The sequence below is a fragment of the Helicoverpa zea genome, chromosome 16 (genome assembly GCF_022581195.2).
Source record: "Helicoverpa zea isolate HzStark_Cry1AcR chromosome 16, ilHelZeax1.1, whole genome shotgun sequence".
NCBI lineage: Eukaryota > Metazoa > Arthropoda > Insecta > Lepidoptera > Noctuidae > Helicoverpa > Helicoverpa zea.
The window spans coordinates 9,190,510-9,200,884 of NC_061467.1; positions in this window are offsets into that span (position 1 = coordinate 9,190,510).

Below are 10,375 nucleotides of genomic sequence, written 5' to 3' on the forward strand. Positions count from 1 at the left end.
AAAAAAAACGGCTGTAGGAATATTAATGTAGGAAAACTATTCATACTGGTTCAAATCAGGCCCTACCTTATTACAAGCACATAAAGTTCCAATTTCATTACATCAAGAGAGGTAATTCCAAGTAACGAAACCTGGGGAAAACTCGAAGGGAAAAACACCTTACAACAAATTATTTGAACACGACTAATCTTCAGGCGTTTAAATAAACAGCGAAGTACCGATACGGTTTACTCAAATGAATTAAAAAGCTTTTAAACCGAGCTTACGAAAGGCTTAGCAGACGTGAAGAGAGCGAATTTGTGGGAATTAACTCGAAGTGGGATGTACTGAAGCTTCGTAAGAAAGTAAATATCAAGTAAGTAAACACCACTGAGAATAAAATGACGCAAAATCTCTTAAGAAAGTAGCGCACCAATATTCGGGTGTTCTTTTTTTTTTTTTTTTTATAAAGCCTTACCGCAGACTTGAGGGTCCGCGCTTTTATTTACATTTTTTTTTTTATTTAATTATAATTTTTTGCCGTCTTGGCCTCACAAACTTATGTCTAGTCTTAAGACTATGTGAGTCCACCGCGTATTTACGTTTTTATTTTAATATATGTATATATATTATATATTTTAATATATATACAAGCTGTTGATTTGCATCCGTGCCATATTCAAGGAGGTAATTATACTAATGATTCTCGACCCAAATCAATAAAAAAATTGGTACGAATTTTTTTTTCTTTAATTTTTTTTCGGAATTCCGTAAATGTCATCTAGCCTTATTTAAACTTGGCGCGTATGTTACTGGCATTAAAACCGTGCTGCACCCTCACACAAACGCAAACACAAAGCATACGCAACGATCACTCATAAATTTCATTCATAAAATTGGATTACTTCGGAAATACCACGACATTACAATGACAAAAAAAAGCAGTGCATATTAGTTATTTCCCATCTACTGTAATTCCAATCGATTATTTACGTATTGTATGTCCTCCTCCTGAACTATGGCACAAATGCAAATCAACACCTTGTATATGTATACAGAATTTTTTTTTATTACTTACACAATACTTAACACTATATTCATGGACTTTGGCAACTTAGTTAAACACGATTTTGGGACAGGAACGGATTGGGGATTGGTCTCATTTCCCGCTAGCGACTAGGGACTTTGCGAGTGCTAGTAGGGCTAACATGACAGTGGAGTCTCGATGTTGCATGGCCGTCTTGAGGTTGTATTCGACGACCGTTTTTATTGGCGCGTCCATCGCTCGCTTTATGAAACGGCCAGTGGCATCGTCGGCGTCATCTGTGTAGTAGACGCAGCTAGCCGTATGTCTCGACACTGCCACTACCGCGTGGGAGACGCTGTCATGAATTTGGAGCTTCCTGGACTTAGTGTTTATGATGACGACGCTGTCGTATGTCAGTCCCTGAGCCTCGTGAATGGTTAAGGTACGCGACCCTTCACCGGACCCGTATCCCTGGCTAATAAGAGAAGATTTCTCTTCTTGCGTATGAACCAAGAATAGGGTGTTCTGGGCGGTGGTCGGTATTTGCGCTCCCGTAAAACCCTTCAAGCTCAGGGAATGAGACAGCGACGTTTTAGAGGAGTATATACCTGAGTATATCTCGCTGAGTGCGAAGGCCACATCCATCGGGTTACGGTGGGTGCAGAGCAGCTCCTGTGTGATGCCAGCCACCAGATATGGACGGGTATACTTTAATGGAAAAAGGTTATCCCTGTCCAAATATGGTAGCTGATTCACGTCTCCGATGAGGACCACCTCGCTTGCACCAGACAACTTTGCTGCCATGACTATGGCCCCGAAGTGGTTCATGAGAGCTTCGTCTACCGTCAAGCGGTGACATTTCTCATTTGGCTTGAACCCGTTGGCTAAAATTGAGGCCATAGTGCGCACCTTTGTCTTCGCCCTATCGCCCAATTGGTGCGCAAGCTTTCCTCTTAGATCTTTGGCCGCTTCAGTTGTCGTGGTGGCTACGACGTCCCTCCTCTCGTCGAAGTGTTTCACCACCCAGGTAGTTTTGCCGCACCCCGGCACCCCATTTACCCATCTGATATTGGGTACCGCCCAAGGTTCCGTCGATGCTGAGGTGTCTGAGGTCCCAGAAACGGTCTGTGCCATTTCAAGGATACTATCCTCCAGCATGATTTTGGTACATTTGGCGGTAACCACTATCGGGTCATCGTGTGGCGTCTGGAATTTTATTTTGCCAGTTCGCTCCGTTGCTTCTTCGTCCAGGGCCACGAAACCGTTCTTTGCGCTGTAGGCAGCCATGTACGACCCCGTCATTTCCCCCGCAATGACTTGGGAGTTGGCGTTGTCGTACACCGCCGCCTCTGCTTCCTTGAGCAATACCCGGAGCAGACCCTCATTTTCTCGACGGAAGGTCAGCATGATCTTGTTGCAAGTTCTAAGGTTTACCTCCTTTGTGGCCCTTACAACTGCAACGTACTCCAGGAAAGCGCTTTTGACATGGTCCGTGGTGCCCAAACTCATCGCGAGGGTCGGTGGGCTCACCTGCCCCTTGTCTGCTCTTGTAGGCTTAGGCTTTGGTGACTCGGGCTCTTTGGGCTTTTTTCGGAAAAACCGCTCCACTGCTGATTCCTGTTTCGCTGTTGGTGATTTGCGACTGACCGATGGGAGCATGGCGCTCAGGAAAGAACCGATAGCTTTAAGGCGATTCCGCGCACGAGCGTGCTCCTCTTTGCTGGTGGTATTCCTTTGCTCCTTTGCGGCTTTTTCAGCAGCTATCTTTTGCTGGGCTCTTTCAGACCCGCTTTGCGCAGTTGGACTTTTTGTGGGGCTCGTCGCGCCGGCTGTAGGGTTTCCGGGGACTTTAAGGAAACTCAAGGTTTCCCCTCTGTCCTCGTATACTACCACCTCATGGTGTTCCGAGGCTTTCAAGCAGCCGAAGCGGTCTGCGACGTCACCCCTTTTCCATCCAACTGCCATCGCGTCGACGCTTATGGTGCGAGCCGTGGCTGGCGTTTCTTCTTCATCCTCTGCGATCTTTTGCAGCAGTGAGCACGCCTGAGTGAATGGAGTCTCCTCTCTCCACTCGAGTATTACGATCGTCTTGCCTTTGAATCGCAATAGTCGGCATCGGTGAGAGGCTACTTCCAATTGAGGCAGTGCATGGTACTTGCTGCCTTTTATGGTTGTCTTGGTGGTGCAACCGTTGATCAGGGCGGCGAGGCCTGGTGCAATGGTTATTCGAGCTCCAGCTTGACTCGAGCCTATGCAGAAGCTTATGCCTAGTTTTTCCACTTCCCTGTTCATAAACAAGGCGACTCCTCGCAGTCTTATGCCTGGCACTCCGTCTCCTCCGAATGCCAGAAGCTGTACGATGGGCATGGTACTTGGAGCTGACTGTTGACTGGTGGGTGATTTCTGTGGCTGCGCTGGTTGTGAGTTGGTGTTAGTAGGGGTCCTTTGTGTGGTTGTCAGTTCTGTGTTAGTTGAGTGTATGATTGTCGTTTGTCTGGTTGTCAGTTCTGTAGGTGTCTGTTCTGTAGTTGTTTCGTGTATGGTTGTAGTTTGTGTGGTTATCGGTTGTGTGGTTGTTGTTAGTGTTGTTGTCGTTTGTGTTGTGGTTGTCGGTTGAGTGGTTCTTGTCTGTGTTGTTGTTGACGTTAAATGTGGTTGTATGGTGGTGGTGTGTATGGTTGTAGGTGTGGTGGTCGTGGCGAGTGTAGTGACCGCGGATGTGTGCGGACCGCGGAGTGATCTATTCATGGTAAATTATCTTATAACTTTTCAATTACTAACAGAACATCATTGATACTTGGCAACATGTTGCAGACACTTACAAGGTTTGTGTAAACGTGAAAATCTAGACCCCAAACTGCATACTTTAAGAACTAAGACCTCATAAGTGTATTTTACATTTATATTTTTATCTTTTAAACCCTACGCCTTTTTCTAAATCTGTTTTTTAAACAAATACAAACAAATTCAAAACAACGTATGTAAAAATCTACAGCTCTCTATGTAAGCGCTTTATATGAAAACTAGTGTAGGAAGAAATATAAATGGGTTTGGTATTTACATCGATATATTTACATAATATTTACAAGATAAATTGAGACAATAAAAATATACATTTTCTTCCTACCAAAGAGAAAAAACCGACTGCCGACTGGTTTGACAAGTCTTCATTTTTTTACGAACGTAGCTGCCAAACCAGCCGGCCAGTACCAATAAGTGGCGAAAGAGGTAGGTCACCACATCACCCCCCCCCAGAGACCTTCAAGGGCGATAATAAGCTGGGAAGTGGACGCGACGTCCTGACCGCGTCGTTCTGATGACGCCATCGTCAGCCGAAGGTAAGCCTCGGTTATCCGCGTCTGGTGAGTAGTGATGAGTGTTATTGTCGAGTGGTGACTGTGGTGAGTTATGTGCGATAGTGTTGTGTGGTGAGTGTGCTGTGGTGTCAGGGTCACGCAGTATGAAGGCCGGCTTGATGCGGTCTATCGATACTGTGACCTGTTTACCGTTCACCAGTAGCTTGAACACCTTGTCACCTCGTTCGAGCACCTTGTGAGGTCCAGAGTATGCCGGTTTCAGACCACCACCAGCAGTGCAGTCCCTAAGGAACACGTGCGTGGCTGTAGCCAGCTCCTTGAAGACAAATGTCTTGAAGCGGCTGTTGTGTCTGACTGCTGGTGCTGGCTGCAAACTCCGGACAATACTCCGAAGCCTAGAAAGGTAATCGGTCATGTCGACCGTTTCCTCGACCCGCGGGTCGAAGAACTCGCCTGGAAGGCGCAGTGGCTGGCCGAACACTAACTCGGCAGCGGAAGCCTGTACGTCTTCCTTGAAGGCACTGCGCACTCCTAACAGCACAAGTGGAAGAGATTCCACCCAACTGCTGCCTGCGTGGCAGGTGATTGCAGCCTTCAGTTGACGGTGGAATCGCTCCACCAGTCCGTTGCAGGCTGGATGGTAGGCAGTGGTCCTACGATGCTGAAAGCCAGCAATGCCGGATAGGCACTTAAAGAGGGCCGATTCGAACTGCCTACCTCTATCGGTAACGATATCCGATGGGCAGCCGAATCGGGCAATCCATCCACCCAGTAAGGCCTTTGCCACGGTTTCTGCAGTGATGTCTGCCAGGGGTATTGCCTCAGGCCATCGCGTAAAGCGATCGACGGCGGTGAGACAATACCGGAAACCTTGACACAGCGGCAAAGGTCCTATGAGGTCAATGTGGATGAAGGCAAATCTCGCCTGGGGCAACTTAAAGGTCTGCAGTGGTGCAGAGACGTGCCGTGTGGTTTTAGAGCGCTGGCAAGCCAGACAACTCTGAGCCCAGTTACGACAGTCCTTCCTAACCCCAGGCCACACATAGCGGGCTGCAATCAGCCTGGCAGACGCCTTAGTACCAGGGTGACTCAAGGAGTGCAGGCTGAGAAAAATTGACCTGCGCAGCTCCTTGGGTACAAAAGGTCTAGGCGTGCCGCTGCTGAGGTCGCAGTACAGCTGCTGTTGTGAACCTGGGACGCTAACCAACTGCAGACGCAGTGAGTTGTCCCCGGCGAGCAGCTGCTGCAGCTCCTGGTCATCTTCTTGTGCTGCAGCGATCCTCTCGACGGGCACAGGTTGAGTAATCCCCTCAACCCGCGAAAGGGTATCCGCCACGACATTATCCTTCCCGGAGATGTGCCTGATGTCAGTAGTGAACTGAGCAATCAGGTCCAGGTGACGGAACTGTCGTGGGGAACAGTTTTCTTTACGAGAGGTGAAGGCGAATGTGAGAGGTTTGTGGTCCGTGTAGATCACGAAGTCACGAGCCTCCAGCATATGCCTGAAGTACTTCACGCTCTCGTAAATGGCGAGCAGTTCACGGTCGTAAGGAGAGTACTTAACCTGCGCGTCGCTCAGCTTCCTGGAAAAGAATGCCAGAGGCTCCCATGCTCCTCCGGTACGCTGCTGTAGAACTGCACCTATAGCCTTGTCAGACGCATCCGTGACCAGCGCCATCTTGGCGGTGCAGTCAGGATGCGCCAACAGTGCTGCTCGACACAGACTGTCCTTGCAGCCCTGGAACGCCTCACGTTGGTCCGCTGTGAAATTGACAGGGTGCGAACCCTTCACGGAGTCGGAGAGCAGGCTGTTGAGAGGTGCTTGACAGGCTGCGGCATTCGGGATGAACCTGCGGTAGAAATTTAGCATCCCGAGGAATCTGCGCAGCTCCCTGACCGTTTTTGGCTCAGGAAAATTCTGGACAGCCTCAACTTTGGCAGGCAACGGTCTCGTCCCTTTGGAAGAGATGTGATACCCTAAAAAATTAACCTCCGACGCACCAAAGACGCACTTAGCACCGTTGATGACCATACCATACTCTCGCAGTCTGGTGAACAGCTGACGCAGGTGCAGCTCGTGCGTCTTTTGGTCTTTCGAGAACACCAAAAAATCGTCAAGATATGCGTATGTAAAGTCCAAACCCCTGAGCATCTCATCCACGAAGCGCTGAAACGTCTGTGCGGCATTTCGAAGCCCGAACGTCATGAACGGAAATTCGAAAAGCCCGAACGGAGTCGTGATCGCAGTCTTCGGGATGTCATCCGGATGCACTGGAATCTGGTTATAAGCCTTAACTAGGTCAATCTGCGAGAAGATGGTACAGCCAGACAAGCTGTGCGCGAAGTCCTGGATGTGCCGGATAGGGTATTGATCCGGGACAGTGCGTGCGTTCAGCATCCTGTAGTCGCCACAAGGGCGCCATCTATTGCCCTTTTTAGGAACGAGGTGAAGAGGCGACGACCACGGTGACTCGGATAAACGGCAGATACCGGACCGCAACATGTCATCAAACTCAGCCTTCGCAATTTTTAATTTGTCCGGTGCTAATCTGCGTGGGGATGAAGATACTGGTGGCCCTGGCGTAGTACGAATGTGGTGTACTGTATTGTGCTTGGATGTGTCGTGTATGCCGCGAGGTCGAGTGATGTCGGGATATTCCCGCAGTATGTGTGTAAACGCGGAATCACCGAGACTCACCCTCACCGAAGACACATCATCAGAGCGGCGGACAGGCGACGCCGGGGTGGAGAGCGTAGTATGGTTGTCGATGAGGCGTTGGTTCCTGCAATCGACAACCAAATTATAATAAGACAAAAAATCCACACCTATTATCGCCCTTGTAACGTCTGCAACAATAAATCGCCAGGCGAAGTCGCGGCGCAACCCTAGGTTTAATGTTAAGCTCACAAAACCGTAAGTGTTTATCACAGTGCCGTTTGCTGCACGCAGTTCATACTCTGTTTTTCCTAATCGTCGCGGAATCGCCGACCGGGGGTATACACTGAGGTCACTGCCGGTGTCAACCAAAAACTGTATCTTCAACCTTTGGTCGGTGACGAAGAGGCGACCAGCGCTCGGACAATCATCGGCCGCCATCACAGATTGCCCCGCGCATTTCCCGACGTTGTGTAGTCGCACGGTTTAATACACTTCTTAGCGTTATCACCGAACCGCTGGTGGTACCAGCACTGCGATCTTCTGGAGCTGGACCGGTGACGTGAGCGACTACGGGAACGGCTTCTGTTGCGGGATAACCTCTCGAGCTTGAGCGCCATCTTCTGCATCTGCCGGTTTAGCGCGGCGATCTCGGCGTGCAGACCGCTGGTGGACGACGACGGTGCAGTGGCGACGGCAGCTGTTGATGCCACCTGCGCGGGACCGGTGATGACGTGGATACGGTCCGCTAACTCGGCCAGCTCGGCCAAGTCCAGCTTGGATTGCGACGCCACTATGGTCTGCGTACCTGCTGGCAGACGGCTCGTCCACATCGTCCGCAGAAACTCCTCGGGAACACCTGGACCGGCGAGGTTGAGGAGGTGCCGGTAAAACTGCGACGGCTTCCGGTCGCCGAGCTCCTCGTGCATGAGAAGCTGCTTCACCTTCTCCTCGCGTGAAGCTGACTGCCTCTTGATGAGCTCGGCCTTGAGCTTTTCATACTTATCGCTGGCGGGCGGGTTGGCGATTATGTCTTCGACGACGTCGGCGTATTTCGGGTCGAGGTGACCCGTGACGTAGAAGTATTTCGTCTCGTCGGTTTTGATGTTCGCCAGCGCGAATTGCGCGTCCATCTGCGCGAACCAAAGCGCCGGCTTCTCAGGGTAAAACGGTGGAACTCGCACGCCCACGCGGCATGCCTCCGCAGCGTCGATGCCGACTTTGCTAGTCTCAGCACCGTCAACGTCGGCTTTGCTGATCGACATTGTTGTCGTGCTCAGACGGGGTCACCAAATGTAGGAAGAAATATAAATGGGTTTGGTATTTACATCGATATATTTACATAATATTTACAAGATAAATTGAGACAATAAAAATATACATTTTCTTCCTACCAAAGAGAAAAAACCGACTGCCGACTGGTTTGACAAGTCTTCATTTTTTTACGAACGTAGCTGCCAAACCAGCCGGCCAGTACCAATAAGTGGCGAAAGAGGTAGGTCACCACACTAGCTAATGACCAAACGTTCGCGTAGCGGAAACTTGAATTTCTCCGAAGTTTATGCATGCACTGATTTCATTCATACATAAATAATTATACACAAATACACACTAATTTTTGGACACATCTCTTTTCTTCTAAATTCTATGGATTAAAAAAGTTCCGCTAGGACAACGTTCGCCCAGCGGAATCAGTTTTTGGTGAATTTCTCCACAATGGCTGCATACACAAATTTTTATTTCCTATACACAATTATAGAAAGTCTTACACTAATTATCTGCATAATTAAAATCTTTAAATTCAACAACATTCCACTGCGCGAACGCACACGTCGAGGATAGGCTTTACGTGACGAGTCTGCTTTGTTAAAATTTCCACATTTCATGATCTAGTAATTCCTGAGATTAAGATCAACAAACTCGTCAGTTTTACATAAATCAGTAAATAATACTGATTTCTGAACCTACCTTTTCACCCCGGCTTTCCGGGGAATGCCTTTTAGGCATAGGTAATGTTTTGTTTATGCAATATTCTTAAAAGGCTTTATTCTCAGAACAGGAATAATGATACCTAGAGCCAGTTCATTCAAGATTGTCTTATTTAGCGAAACCAAGTTCACCGAACTGTATCCAGTAATTCGTAGGTAATTTGTGAACTTATTCACTGTAAGAGCACACTACAGATGTTTAGTCGGCCGATTGTTTGTTTGGGCTCATAATTCAGTATGAAGATGAATGGTAGAACGCACATTACAAAGATCAGGTATTTAGCCGGTATCAGACCGGCTGAAAATTTGATTGGAATCATATATTAGAGAAAATTTTCTTAAAAATTGTTTTTTTTTTTTTCTAACAGTCGTTGGAGATTTTCTAAAAAAAAATGTTTTTTGGTGACCAACGACCGACTGTTTAGTCTGCAGTGTGTAGATACTCTAATACAGAATGAAATATGGGTGTTATCGATAGCTTAATAACATACCAAACATTGTCATTAAGCACTTTAGATAATAATATACTTTGGAAGCCTATATGGGAGTTGTTTATAAAGCTAGTTAGGTAGACCCACGCCTAAGTCCTGGTTCTACCTTCCTTCTTGTTGCCCTCTTGTTTGGTCCTACCTTCTTGTTGCCTACAAATTATATTAAGTGGTTTTCCTCTAAAGTTAGATCTGCTTTAAGACTAGATTTTCCGGAAACATATCTACGAATTGTAGGCTATACATATTTCCATTTTAGACGCGGTTTTATTCTTTGATTAATGATTACTTAGATATACATCATCACAATCGTACCTATATTCTGTAGCAGTACAATTCGAGACGTGTTGGTGCCTATCTTCTGTTCTGTTCGAAAGCAGGTAATTTTTGGTCGGCGCAATAGTTTTCCGCTTCCATTCCTCCTCGCCAACTGAGGTATTACCTATTTACTTCGAGTCATACTTACTTATATTAGATTTTAACTTAAGTAAATATTTCATATTCCTAAAATGGATAAAAAACTTTCCATCTCCTTTGTCTCTTAACAAAATGAAAAAGTATTTTCTTTTTGTGCTAGAAATAACTTGAAATATTTCAGTGCTTACAAATATTTTTGTAGTTATTTTGGTCGGTGGTTACATTATACAACTTAGAAAACTAGTGTAGAAAACGTGTTAAAACAGATTACTCTGTGGTAGTACTTTAAAAACAGATGAAAATCGATATCTAAACATTTCAACTTGGTCTGATAAACAACACAATTAACAACAAAACATCAGCAAAACTCTGAAGAGGAACTAATTAACGAAACAAAATATTCCAATTTCAAAAGTTCAATTGAGTTTTAGAAGCGAGAACAAAGTGACTTGCGCACCACTAGTAGGTCCCCGAGGTCGTCGGGACTAGGCGACGTCAGTGTA